We start from the raw sequence: 13,875 nt of genomic DNA on the forward strand, positions 1-13,875 counted from the left end.
CAGAAAGAGGCTCTTGTACGACAAAAGGCTTGATCTGATCGATAGGTGGTAGTTACTTTTGCCCCGAAACCACAGGTTGCCCTCGAGTCATTCCTCAAGCCCACTCAGCCCTGCGCCATTTTCTAATCTCCCTTATTTAAAACAGCTCAATTAAGTCATCAGTTTCATTGTAGAGTACCTTAGTATCTGAGCCTGCACTGCGCAATGAAAGAAAGAAGCAAAACGGGATGGACAGATGCCTAAAATGTTGGAAACGCACCACACCTAAGTCAGTGATGAAAAAGGACAAAGCTGGCGACTCTGGTGGGACTCGAACCCACAACCTTTGAATGACTTAGCTCAAAGCCTAGAAGTCCAATGCGCTATCCATTGCGCCACAGAGCCCTGCTACCTGTAGCACTGTTGCACAGGAAGCACCTTTTGGCACCCTCTAGCCCATAAAAGCTTTGCTCAATGCGGACCAGGCACTGCTGGGATTCGAACCCAGGATCTCCTGTTTACTAGACAGGCGCTTTGACCAACTAAGCCACAGCGCCAGATAGCTAAGAAAGAGGCTAATTGTTCAATTGAAAAAATGAAAATAAAAACACAACGGTAGCGCTGCATGTGTGAATGTCTCTACTTGAAATATTAAAGTCCAATTGGTTACGCATTACCACAGCATGCTACATAGAGCCATTGTCCAAAGCCCTCTTAAACGAGCAGCGTTCTTAAGGATTGAGAGTTGTTAAGAAAAAGTCTGCTAAACAGCTCGCCGCGTAAACACTCGTAATTCTTGAGAAGAAGCAATTGCGGCACCTGTACATTAGGCACTGCTGGGATTTGAACCCAGGATCTCCTGTTTACAAGACAGGCGCTTTGACCAACTAAGCCACAGCGCCAACACCGAAAAGGTGACGAGACGTTTTTGCACAGAGACTAAAAAGACGGCATGTCTTAAAGAGACAACCAAAGAGGTTGCTTAACTCTATTTGTCGCACTACCCACTACACCACACCTCAAAGCTCTACAATTTCATGATTCATTCCGTTAAGCTCTGTGAACCAAGCACAGGCACCATCTGGACTAAGGCACTGCTGGGATTTGACCCAGGATCTCTTTTCCTGTTTACAAGACAGGCCCTTTGACCAGCTAAGACACAGCGCCGCAAAGCTCGTTTGTGAGAGACATTTGCATGATAAAAAAAATCGAAGAAGACATAACTAATACACAACTGAACCCAGCATGTCAGGATGCAGAAAATGCTGACAAGATGGACGTGGTCTTTCAGAGTCATGGAGGATTATGTCTCAAACCTTACGGGTACCCTGGCCTCTGTTCAAGATCGAAGGCAAAAAAAAACCCATGAATTTATTTTTATTTTATCTATCCTTAATCATGTGTTAAGTGTTTTAGGAACCTCCAGTTGCTTTACATCCGAACCCAGTGTCAGCTCGGAAAATGGAAATCAGGACAAACATATGCTATTGGCCGTGCAAAGATTTTCAGATCAGAAAGCCACTCTCACATAATCTGAGGAAAAGGTGCAGTTTGGATTCGGACCTAGGACCTGCTGTTCCCAAGAGAGGTGCTCTGGCCAACTTAGTCTCAGCACTAAAAGAAAAAACCTCTGGATACAATACTTCCAAACACAGTTTCATCAAAGACAGTGGGGGAAAAGCAATGTTTACTATGCTTTCTACTCAATTACTTTGCACTTGCAGAAAGAGGCTCTTGTACGACAAAAGGCTTGATCTGATCGATAGGTGGTAGTCACTTTGCCCCGAAACCACAGGTTGCCCTCGAGTCATTCCTCAAGCCCACTCAGCCCTGCGCCATTTTCTAATCTCCCTTATTTAAAACAGCTCAATTAAGTCATCAGCTTCATTGTAGAGTACCTTAGTATCTGAGCCTGCACTGCGCAATGAAAGAAAGAAGCAAAACGGGATGGACAGATGCCTAAAATGTTGGAAACGCACCACACCTAAGTCAGTGATGAAAAAGGACAAAGCTGGCGACTCTGGTGGGACTCGAACCCACAACCTTTGAATGACTTAGCTCACAGCCTAGAAGTCCAATGCGCTATCCATTGCGCCACAGAGCCCTGCTACCTGTAGCACTGTTGCACAGGAAGCACCTTTTGGCACCCTCTAGCCCATAAAAGCTTTGCTCAATGCGGACCAGGCACTGCTGGGATTCGAACCCAGGATCTCCTGTTTACTAGACAGGCGCTTTGACCAACTAAGCCACAGCGCCAGATAGGTATGAGAGAGGCTAATTGTTCAATTGAAAAAAATGAAATAAAAAACACAACGGTAGCGCTGCATGTGTGAATGTCTCTACTTGAAATATTAAAGTCCAATTGGTTACGCATTACCACAGCATGCTACATAGAGCCATTGTCCAAAGCCCTCTTAAACGAGCAGCGTTCTTAAGGATTTGAGAGTTGTTAAGAAAAAGTCTGCTAAACAGCTCGCCGCGTAAACACTCGTAATTCTTGAGAAGAAGCAATTGCGGCAACCTGTACATTAGGCACTGCTGGGATTTGAACCCAGGATCTCCTGTTTACAAGACAGGCGCTTTGACCAACTAAGCCACAGCGCCAACACCGAAAAGGTGACGAGACGTTTTTGCACAGACTAAAAAGACGGCATGTCTTAAAGAGACAACCAAAGAGGTTGCTTAACTCTATTTGTCGCACTACCCACTACACCTCAAAGCTCTACAATTTCATGATTCATTCCGTTAAGCTCTGTGAACCAAGCACAAGCACCATCTGGACTAAGGCACTGCTGGGATTTGACCCAGGATCTCCTGTTTACTAGACAGGCGCTTTGACCAACTAAGCCACAGCGCCAGATAGGTATGAGAGAGGCTAATTGTTCAATTGAAAAAATAAAATAAAAAAACACAACGGTAGCGCTGCATGTGTGAATGTCTCTACTTGAAATATTAAAGTCCAATTGGTTACGAATTACCACAGCATGCTACATAGAGCCACTGTCCAAAGCCCTCTTAAACGAGCAGCGTTCTTAAGGATTTGAGAGTTGTTAAGAAAAAGTCTGCTAAACAGCTTGCCGCGTAAACACTCGTAATTCTTGAGAAGAAGCAATTGCAGCACCTTTACATTAGGCACTGCTGGGATTTGAACCCAGGATCTCCTGTTTACAAGACAGGCGCTTTGACCAACTAAGCCACAGCGCCAACACCGAAAAGGGGACGAGACGTTTTTGCACAGAGACTAAAAAGACGGCATGTCTTAAAGAGACAACCAAAGAGGTTGCTTAACTCTATTTGTCGCACTACCCACTACACCTCAAAGCTCTACAATTTCATGATTCATTCCGTTAAGCTCTGTGAACCAAGCACAAGCACCATCTGGACTAAGGCACTGCTGGGATTTGACCCAGGATCTCCTGTTTACTAGACAGGCCCTTTGACCAGCTAAGACACAGCGCCGCAAAACTCGTTTGTGAGAGACATTTGCATGATAAAAAAAAATCGAAGAAGACATAACTAATACACAACCGAACCCAGCATGTCAGGATGCAGAAAATGCTGACAAGATGGACGTGGTCTTTTAGAGTCTGGAGGATTATGTCTCAAACCTTACGGGTACCCTGGCCTCTGTTCAAGATCGAAGGAAAAAAAAAACCCATAAATTTATTTTTATTTTATCTATCCTTAATCATGTGTTAGTGTTTTAGGAACCTCCAGTTGCTTTACATCCAAACCCAGTGTCAGCTCGGAAAATGGAAATCAGGACAAACATATGCTATTGGCCGTGCAAAGATTTTCAGATCAGAAAGCCACTCTCACATAATCTGAGGAAAAGGTGCAGTTTGGATTCGGACCTAGGACCTGCTGTTCCCAAGAGAGGTGCTCTGGCCAACTTAGTCTCAGCACTAAAAGAAAAAACCTCTGGATACAATACTTCCAAACACAGTTTCATCAAAGACAGTGGGGGAAAAGCAATGTTTACTATGCTTTCTACTCAATTACTTTGCACTTGCAGAAAGAGGCTCTTGTACGACAAAAGGCTTGATCTGATCGATAGGTGGTAGTCACTTTGCCCCGAAACCACAGGTTGCCCTCGAGTCATTCCTCAAGCCCACTCAGCCCTGCGCCATTTTCTAATCTCCCTTATGTAAAACAGCTCAATTAAGTCATCAGCTTCATTGTAGAGTACCTTAGTATCTGAGCCTGCACTGCGCAATGAAAGAAAGAAGCAAAACGGGATGGACAGATGCCTAAAATGTTGGAAACGCACCACACCTAAGTCAGTGATGAAAAAGGACAAAGCTGGCGACTCTGGTGGGACTCGAACCCACAACCTTTGAATGACTTAGCTCACAGCCTAGAAGTCCAATGCGCTATCCATTGCGCCACAGAGCCCTGCTGCCTGTAGCACTGTTGCACAGGAAGCACCTTTTGGCACCCTCTAGCCCATAAAAGCTTTGCTCAATGCAGATCAGGCACTGCTGGGATTCGAACCCAGGATCTCCTGTTTACTAGACAGGCGCTTTGACCAACTAAGCCACAGCGCCATATAGGTATGAGAGAGGCTAATTGTTCAATTGAAAAAATGAAAATAAAAACACAACGGTAGCGCTGCATGTGTGAATGTCTCTACTTGAAATATTAAAGTCCAATTGGTTACGCATTACCACAGCATGCTACATAGAGCCATTGTCCAAAGCCCTCTTAAACGAGCAGCGTTCTTAAGGATTTGAGAGTTGTTAAGAAAAAGTCTGCTAAACAGCTCGCCGCGTAAACACTCGTAATTCTTGAGAAGAAGCAATTGCGGCACCTGTACATTAGGCACTGCTGGGATTTGAACCCAGGATCTCCTGTTTACAAGACAGGCGCTTTGACCAACTAAGCCACAGCGCCAACACCGAAAAGGTGACGAGACGTTTTTGCACAGACTAAAAAGACGGCATGTCTTAAAGAGACAACCAAAGAGGTTGCTTAACTCTATTTGTTGCACTACCCACTACACCTCAAAGCTCTACAATTTCATGATTCATTCCGTTAAGCTCTGTGAACCAAGCACAAGCACCATCTGGACTAAGGCACTGCTGGGATTTGACCCAGAATCTCCTGTTTACTAGACAGGCGCTTTGACCAACTAAGCCACAGCGCCAGATAGGTATGAGAGAGGCTAATTGTTCAATTGAAAAAAATAAAATAAAAAAACACAACGGTAGCGCTGCATGTGTGAATGTCTCTACTTGAAATATTAAAGTCCAATTGGTTACGCATTACCACAGCATGCTACATAGAGCCACTGTCCAAAGCCCTCTTAAACAAGCAGCGTTCTTAAGGATTTGAGAGTTGTTAAGAAAAAGTCTGCTAAACAGCTCGCCGCGTAAACACTCGTAATTCTTGAGAAGAAGCAATTGCAGCACCTGTACATTACGCACTGCTGGGATTTGAACCCAGGATCTCCTGTTTACAAGACAGGCGCTTTGACAAACTAAGCCACAGCGCCAACACCGAAAAGGTGACGAGACGTTTTTGCACAGACTAAAAAGACGGCATGTCTTAAAGAGACAACCAAAGAGGTTGCTTAACTCTATTTGTCGCACTACCCACTACACCTCAAAGCTCTACAATTTCATGATTCATTCCGTTAAGCTCTGTCAACCAAGCACAAGCACCATCTGGACTAAGGCACTGCTGGGATTTGACCCAGGATCTCCTGTTTACAAGACAGGCCCTTTGACCAGCTAAGACACAGCGCCGCAAAGCTCGTTTGTGAGAGACATTTGCATGATAAAAAAAATCGAAGAAGACATAACTAATACACAACTGAACCCAGCATGTCAGGATGCAGAAAATGCTGACAAGATGGACGTGGTCTTTTAGAGTCTGGAGGATTATGTCTCAAACCTTATGAGAGACCCTGGCCTCTGTTCAAGATCGAAGCAAAAAAAAACCATGAATTTATTTTTATTTTATCTATCCTTAATCATGTGTTAAGTGTTTTAGGAACCTCCAGTTGCTTTACATCCAAACCCAGTGTCAGCTCGGAAAATGGAAATCAGGACAAACATATACTATTGGCTGTGCAAAGAGTTTCAGATCAGAAAGCCACTCTCACATAATCTGAGGAAAAGGTGCAGTTTGGATTCGGACCTAGGACCTGCTGTTCCCAAGAGAGGTGCTCTGGCCAACTTAGTCTCAGCACTAAAAGAAAAAACCTCTGGATACAATGCTTCCAAACACAGTTTCATCAAAGACAGTGGGGGAAAAGAAATGTTTTTCTTTGCTTTCTACTCAATTACTTTGCACTTTGGGGCTAATAGTTTATACAAAAAAAAGAAAAAAACACACAATGGTAGCGCTGCATGTGTGAATGTCCCGACTTGAAATATTAAAGTCCAATTGGTTACGCAATACCAGCTAGGTTTTTTGCAGTTTTTTTTCGCAAACCCACCAGAGGCTGCTTTTCAAGTCCCAAATTTTTCTTGAGAGTGCCATTTGCGCCTGCTGTTCTCATGTAAATTCACCAGAGGCTGCTGTCGACTGACTGTTTGACTGACTGACCGATCGACTGACCAACCTTCTTCTTTCCCTAAACCTAACCGATAGTGTTTTCAAACGCTCCGATTGACCCGCCCACTGCCTTCCCTAAACCCAACCGACAGTTTTAAAACCCAATTCAGAAAAAGAAAAGCTGTTACTTGTTTATATCACTGTAAGATTCCACCCACCGGCCCAATGACGCAATCCAGGGACGTGGTCGAAGGAACTCTGCGTGTATGTCTTTTCAGGCGCTTCTGGAAAAAGTAATTTTACTTCATTAAAATGTATTAACCAATTTCAATTCTGACTTTACGCGTAATTTAATTCTGACTCCAATTTTGAATATTCTAAATTTGCCGTTTATGTTTTTTAGCTGATCATATTAGTAGTTGTGTTGTAATTTAGGATTTAATATTTTCTTGGGTCCGATATTCTTAATTGTACGTTCATTAGGGACCAGACGCTACTCAGTTTCATGCCCTTGGTTTGCGTGTCTTCTCACGGACAGTATGTCGACACTCTGAAGTTAGTCAGAGGGTGCAGGATTAACTAATATTCAGATAGACTAGTTGCCAACTGCTCACTCATACTAAAAGAATAGTCTATTTAGCATAGCCTATGCAACTTGCTAATTTCAGTGATTAAATTATTAAAAGATCTTCATGCTGTCGCGCCAAAACTGCTTCATACAGTCAAATGCGTCTATTAATCAAATCTACCTTTGTCGCATCATAAAGGTAGCGCAGACTCCACTTAATCTACTGGATACAATGAATTCAGAAAACTCCTGAATTAATTCAATTCAATTCACCTTTATTTGTATAGCGCTTTTACCATGTAGATTGTGTTAAAGCAGCTTCACATAGAAGATCATAGTAAATTGAAACAGCGTAGTTCAGTTTTTAAAGTTTAAGTTCAGTTCAGTTTAGCTCAGTTCAGTGTGGTTTAATAATCACTACTCAGAGTCCAAACACTGAAGAGCGATCCATCGATGTGTAGCTCTACAGATCCCGAACCATGCAAGCTAGAGGCGACAGCGGCGAGGAAAGTAACTTCACCAATTGGCGAAAGTGAAAAAAAAAAAAACCTAGAGAGAACCAGGCTCAGATGGGTATGACCATTTCTCCACTGGCCAAACGTCTTGTGCCGAGCTGCAGTCTAAGCACCGGAGACTGGAAGCTGGGTCTCAGCGAAGAATCGTCTGTCCCTGGAGCGTCACAGGAATCAGTCGCATGCTCTCCACACCTTCATGACCACTACAGCAGCTGCTCAGAATACAGTCTGGTCAGGATGTGGAAACCTTGGAATCATCTCGTCGCTGGTCTTAGATCGAATCAGTGGCGCTGCAGTGGTCTGAGGGCCTCGGGATGAGTATGAGATTCCCCAGGTGGAAATAGAGAATAAAGAGTATAATTAGCGTAGCTGCTGTTCATAGTGTATATAAACGAGATGAAGAAACCTGTGTGGAGCACATTCATGTATCATACCGCTAAGTGATGCACTGAGTGTATGCTTTACTGAACAGATAGGTCTTTAATCTAGTTTTGAATTGGGAGAGTGTGTCTGAGCCTCGGACGTTATCAGGAAGGCTATTCCAGAGTCTCGGAACCATAAATGAGAAGGCTCGACCTCCTTTACTCGACTTTGCTATTCGAGGTACTACCAGAAGCCCTGAGTTTTAAGATCTTAAAGAGCGAGTTGGATTGTAGCGAGACAGAAGATTGGTTAGATAAACAGGAGCTAGATTATTTAAAGCTTTATATGTAAGAAGCAATATTTTAAATTCAATACGAAACTTATCAGGCAGCCAGTGTAAGGAGGATAAAATTGGGGTGATGTGATCAAATTTTCTAGACCTGGTAAAAACTCTGGCAGCTGCATTTTGTACTAGCTGAAGTTTGTTAATAGAGGATGCTGGGCAACCAGTGAACAGAGCATTACAATAACCCAGCCGTGAAGTCAGAAAAGCATGGACTAGCTTTTCTGCATCTGAGATGGATAGCATACTTCGTAACTTAGCGATATTTCTCAGATGAAAAAAAGCAGTTTTTGTGACATGGGATATATGATTTTTAAAAGTTAAATTGCTGTCTAATATGATACCCAGATCTTTTATAGTAGAGCTAACGCTAACTTTCTATCCCTGTAATTGTAGGTCGAGTTGTGAGATCTGCTGTGTACAGGATTTAGGCCCAATAAGTAATAATTCTGTTTTGTCTGAGTTTAAGAGAAGATAATTGTTGGTCATCCAGTCTTTAACATCTTTAATACACTCAGTTAGCTTGGACAGATTAGACGTCTCGTCAGGTTTAGTTGAAATATATAATTGAGTATCATCTGCATAGCAGTGAAAGCTGATCCCATGTCTTCTAATGATGTCTCCCAGGGGTAGCATGTATATTGTAAACAGCAAAGGGCCTAAAACTGATCCTTGAGGCACACCGTATTTTACTGGGCTGATTTGTGAAGGCTGTCCATTAATATTCACAAACTGGTAACGGTCAGATAAGTATGACTTAAACCATTGTAGGGCCTGTCCCTGGACACCTGTAGACTTTAAGCGATTAATAAGGATACCATGGTCAATGGTGTCAAATGCCGCACTAAGATCGAGTAGAACTAATAGCGAGATGCACCCTTGGTCAGCAGCTAAGAGTAAATCGTTGGTTATTTTCACTAATGCAGTTTCTGTACTGTGATGAGCTCTGAAACCTGACTGAAACACTTCAAAAACATTGTTGGTCTGCAGAAAGGAGCATAATTGAGCAGAAACAACTTTTTCTAGTATTTTAGATAAAAATGGAAGATTTGAAATAGGCCTATAATTAGCTCAGTTGCTAGGGGTTTCTTGTGGTTTCTTAATAATAGGGTTAACAACAGCTAACGTGTAAGGATTTGGAACATGGCCTAAAGATAAAGAAGAGTTGATAATGTTAAGAAGAGGTTCTCCTATAACAGTAGCAATTCTTTTTGTATTTTTTATGGAATTGGGTCCAACATACATGTAGCTGGTTTAGAACTATTTATAATTAATCAAAAAGGTTCACATTTACTTTGCCAGGCAGGTAAAAGCATCACTTAAAATGAATCAAAAATGAATATAAAAACACAACTGATTAGCATAACATATACACACAAGTACAGATACAAGGTTAAAAATAATTTCATAAAGTCAGCACACCTGGCAATAGTAGACACACAGAGGATGTGCGGGAAGTCTGGCTACAGAAGCTTCCCTAAGTGATTTGCCAAAACTCTTTAAATACCCAATAACACCTGTGAGACAGTCATGAATATCTAACACCCAAATATCTCAGTTTGGGGTGAAATAAAGTTTATCAAAAGATCTTTATTATGGTTTGTCCTCCTTAGGAAATAAAAAACATTCACCAGTTTATCTTTAGATGCCCATTAACATCTGTGAAACAGTCATGACTATCTAACCCTCAAAACTCTGTCTCTGTTCTCAGAGTTAACTAACTACAAAGGGTTACCCATTGGTTTGGGGTGAAATAAAGTTTAAAGACAGTTAAATCAATCACACCTGAATGATTATAATTTAAAAACAACACCAGTAAGAGAGAGGGATGAGAAGGATGTTCTGAGTATGTTCTCGCGTCCCCTTTTCCAGATTCCAGAGTTTTTATGGTTTTATTGCAAGCGATGTTTGGTCTTACACCACCTTTTACCACCCTGTCATTTACTTGTTTATTTCAGTTTCTGTCTTACCTGCTTTCTGGAACTGCTCTTCACCAGCTTCAATCCCTATCATCATGGTCAACTCCTCTCTGTGTCTCAAGTCCACCGATGTACACGGCAAGCTAACAGGACTGTTAACAGCAGAAAAGTCATCCATATGGAGGTAAGCAGTCAGCTGGTAAGCGCGAAAAAGAACAGTGTCATACCGCCTCTTGGCGTTTGTTCTACAGACAAAATGCAGCCATACGTACTTCTGGATACATAATTCGCACTCTCCAGAAATATATATAGAGCTACGTTTTCAAAGAGAGCCTATGTTGCTCAAGTCTATTATACACCCATTCCTGTCTTAGGAAACTTTCGATAAACATTTTTGTTCCTCTTTAAATGAATGTCTGTGTGTGTGCGTGTGCGTGTGTGTGTGTGTTTGTTTATATGCATTAAAATTCCAAAACAAACTATGTATATATATATATATATATATATATATATATATATATATATATATATATATATATATATATATATATATATATATATATATCAGTTATAGACATCAGTTATTAAAATTATTATGATTAGAATTGTTTGGAAAAAACTCTTCACTCTATTTAACAGAAATTAGGGCTAACAATTGTGTCTGATCCAGTCTAAAGTCCTGAAAGCAAGCAGAAACAGTGATACACAAAGAATGATTCGATTTTATTGTACACGAGTAGTCATACACAGACCCTGCTAATCGACCCGTGTCCAGTCAATAAACAAACAAACATTAGTTCAATCAGATGACCTACATGCACGAGAGCTGAGGTTTATCCTGTAAATAAATACTGATCCTGAATCAGTTCAGTGAAGTGCTGCATTTAATGAGACCTTGGCACAAAACAAGACGTCTGCTCTGTGCTCGCACAAAAGCTCCACTTCATTTCATTCCCAGTCCAAAACACAGCACAGATACTACAATTACTGCACTTTGCCTTTCAATCATTCATTGCATCCTCATTCTCCAGGCGTAATGAGTTTAAGGTAAAGCACTCTGCGAAGTGCTTGTTTGGCAAGATTTAAAACCCAAAAATATATAGACAAGAAATTAAGAGATTCATTTAGTCCATCATGAGCATCTTACCGTTAACAGTCAGTGTAAAGATGAGCCCTAATAACATGAATATGAATTATTATTATTAGTGCTTACAAACAGTTACTCCTGATTAAATCGCGTACAAATTAAATTTGTATTTATATAATGTATTTATATGTAATGGGTGTGTGTATATATATATATAGTAGCCAACATTTGACGTGAATCAAAACGTTTCATCAAAGTTGTAATAAAAAACAAAACTGGGTATTGAAAAATAACAACATTTTAACAATAACATACTATATCGATATTTATTAATGTGTCAAATATTATTTTTGACAATTTTTTTATGTCGAAACGATTCCTCAAGAGTTGTCCCTAAAACCAAAATGTGTATTGAACAATGCCAATATTTTAACAATAATATACTATATCCATGTTAACTTATTCATATATTAAAAAGATTATTTTTGACTATGGAAATGATTCCGTAGAGTCGTCCTAAAACCAAAATGTGTATTAAACGATGCTAATATTTAACAATAATATGTATTAAATTAAATTAAATGTATTAAATAAAATCATATTTTTGAAAGTCAAAACAATTCCTCAGAGTTGTCTTAAAACCAAAATGTGTATTGAGCAATGCGAATATTTGAACAATAACATACTATATTAATATTTATAAATATATTAATAATGTATTAAATTAAATAAAATTTTATTTTTGAACATCAAATTGATTCAACTAAGTTAAAAGCTAAAACCAAAATATTTATTACACAATGCAATATTTTAACAATATTCCAATATTATATTAATATTATATCATTAATATTGTATATCAATATTAATTTATTATTCTTATATTAAAAATATTATTTTTGAATATGGAAACAATTCCTCAGAGTTTTCCTAAAACCAAATTGCGTATTGAAAAATATCAATCTTTTAACAATAATATTTAATAATGTATTAAATAAAATATTATTTTTGAAAGTCAAAACGATTCCTCAGAGTTGTCCTAAAACAAAATGTGTATTGAAAAATGCCAATATTTTAACAATAACATACTGTATCCATATTTATGAATATATTACTGCATTAAATTAAATAAAATTATATATTGATCATTTTTGAATATTGAATCAAAGTTGTCCTAAAACAAAATGTTTATTGAAAAATGCCAATATTTTAACAATAATATTTATTAATGTATTAAATAAAATGTTATTTTTGAATGTCGAAGTGATTCCTCAAAGTTGTCATAAAACCAAAATGTATATTGAACAATGCCAATATTTAATAACACTACATAATCCGTATTCATGAATATATTAATGCATTAAATTAAATACAATTATATTTTTATCACTTTTGTATGTCGATTATAAGTTATGTTATAAACTTTGATTGTTTTATATTTAAAAATTATCCAAAATATTATTTTATTTTATTTAATACTTTAATAACAACTTAATAAATATTGATATATAGCATGTTATTGTTAAAATATTGGCATTGTGTCCTAAAACACAATGTTTACTGTAAAACGTAATTTTTTTTACGATAACATACTGTATATCAATATTAATATATTAAAATATTTTTTGGTAATTTTTATATGATCAAAAGAATTCTCAAAGTTGTCCTAAAAACAAAATTTGTATTAAAAATTATCGATTAATCAATATATTATCAATAACATGCTGTATCAATATTAATGAATTTATTATTAATGTATTAAATATAAATCATTAATATTTTTGATCCTTTTCAAAGTTGACTACTATAAAATATGTATATATAAATACACGCATACATCAAAGCAAAAAATATTTACATATGCAAGTAAGTTCTATTAGATTAAATATATTACATATAAATAAACAATTTTTCAAATATATACATGCACGTATTTTTATTTATATATACACAGCATAATTATGCACAGTACACACACACATTATATATTATATAAATACTAGTGCTGAGCAAATATTAATTGCATCCAAAATAAAAGTTTTTTTTTACATAGTATATAAATATATATATATATATATATATATATATATATATATATATATATATATATATATATATATATATATATATATATATATATATATATGTGTGTGTATGTATATATTATATTTATACTTACTACATTTATTATATATTTATATTATGTATACGTGATAGAAATAAAACTATACAAAACTATTTTGTTATTTAGATATTTAAATATATATATAATAATTCGATCACACACACAAATTAATAAACAGAAATAAACATTTTCTCAAATATAAGTATGCATGTGTGTATTTATATATAAATACACTTAAATTCCGTCAAAACAAACTTTTATTTTGGATGCACCCAGTCTTTGCCCAGCACTTATAAATGCAAACTTTTAATTTTGTACGCAATTAATGTGAATTATTGTTTTAGAGCACTACTTCTGCGCAGAAACCCGTGTCCAATAGCGAGAGGTTATTTACTGTCTGTTTTTCTCTGAATTGCTACAGCGTTACGGTCGAGTGCAATAGTAAATGTGCGAATGGAGACAGACGTGAGCTCAG

At 37.9% G+C, this 13,875-nt stretch overlaps 1 protein-coding gene and 13 non-coding genes across 14 annotated transcripts in view; all 14 read right to left on the minus strand.

The window, feature by feature from the left end:
* Positions 1–295: 295 nt before the first annotated feature.
* trnar-ucu (transfer RNA arginine (anticodon UCU)) lies at positions 296–384 on the minus strand. Its single transcript is given in 2 exon segments — positions 296–331; positions 348–384. It is a non-coding gene; the product is annotated as a tRNA-Arg (tRNA).
* Positions 385–462: 78 nt separating this feature from the next.
* On the minus strand, positions 463–536 carry trnat-agu (transfer RNA threonine (anticodon AGU)). The gene has a single exon. It is a non-coding gene; the product is annotated as a tRNA-Thr (tRNA).
* Positions 537–807: 271 nt separating this feature from the next.
* trnat-ugu (transfer RNA threonine (anticodon UGU)) lies at positions 808–881 on the minus strand. The gene has a single exon. It is a non-coding gene; the product is annotated as a tRNA-Thr (tRNA).
* Positions 882–1,994: 1,113 nt separating this feature from the next.
* trnar-ucu (transfer RNA arginine (anticodon UCU)) lies at positions 1,995–2,083 on the minus strand. The gene is given in 2 exon segments: positions 1,995–2,030; positions 2,047–2,083. It is a non-coding gene; the product is annotated as a tRNA-Arg (tRNA).
* Positions 2,084–2,161: 78 nt separating this feature from the next.
* On the minus strand, positions 2,162–2,235 carry trnat-agu (transfer RNA threonine (anticodon AGU)). Its single transcript has one exon. It is a non-coding gene; the product is annotated as a tRNA-Thr (tRNA).
* Positions 2,236–2,509: 274 nt separating this feature from the next.
* On the minus strand, positions 2,510–2,583 carry trnat-ugu (transfer RNA threonine (anticodon UGU)). Its single transcript has one exon. It is a non-coding gene; the product is annotated as a tRNA-Thr (tRNA).
* Positions 2,584–2,763: 180 nt separating this feature from the next.
* trnat-agu (transfer RNA threonine (anticodon AGU)) lies at positions 2,764–2,836 on the minus strand. Its single transcript has one exon. It is a non-coding gene; the product is annotated as a tRNA-Thr (tRNA).
* Positions 2,837–3,109: 273 nt separating this feature from the next.
* trnat-ugu (transfer RNA threonine (anticodon UGU)) lies at positions 3,110–3,183 on the minus strand. Its single transcript has one exon. It is a non-coding gene; the product is annotated as a tRNA-Thr (tRNA).
* A 1,102-nt stretch (positions 3,184–4,285) lies between these two features.
* On the minus strand, positions 4,286–4,374 carry trnar-ucu (transfer RNA arginine (anticodon UCU)). The gene is given in 2 exon segments: positions 4,286–4,321; positions 4,338–4,374. It is a non-coding gene; the product is annotated as a tRNA-Arg (tRNA).
* A 78-nt stretch (positions 4,375–4,452) lies between these two features.
* On the minus strand, positions 4,453–4,526 carry trnat-agu (transfer RNA threonine (anticodon AGU)). The gene has a single exon. It is a non-coding gene; the product is annotated as a tRNA-Thr (tRNA).
* Positions 4,527–4,798: 272 nt separating this feature from the next.
* On the minus strand, positions 4,799–4,872 carry trnat-ugu (transfer RNA threonine (anticodon UGU)). The gene has a single exon. It is a non-coding gene; the product is annotated as a tRNA-Thr (tRNA).
* Positions 4,873–5,052: 180 nt separating this feature from the next.
* Positions 5,053–5,125, minus strand: trnat-agu (transfer RNA threonine (anticodon AGU)). The gene has a single exon. It is a non-coding gene; the product is annotated as a tRNA-Thr (tRNA).
* Positions 5,126–5,399: 274 nt separating this feature from the next.
* Positions 5,400–5,473, minus strand: trnat-ugu (transfer RNA threonine (anticodon UGU)). Its single transcript has one exon. It is a non-coding gene; the product is annotated as a tRNA-Thr (tRNA).
* Positions 5,474–13,477: 8,004 nt separating this feature from the next.
* LOC130214643 (BTB/POZ domain-containing protein 2) overlaps positions 13,478–13,875 on the minus strand; it is a 15,892-nt gene continuing 15,494 nt past the window's right edge. The window contains exon 9 of the mRNA XM_056446431.1: positions 13,478–13,875. This exon is cut by the window's right edge and continues 163 nt beyond it. The gene's annotated coding sequence lies outside the window, so the exon portion shown is untranslated.

Source organism: Danio aesculapii, chromosome 2 (genome assembly GCF_903798145.1).
Source record: "Danio aesculapii chromosome 2, fDanAes4.1, whole genome shotgun sequence".
NCBI lineage: Eukaryota > Metazoa > Chordata > Actinopteri > Cypriniformes > Danionidae > Danio > Danio aesculapii.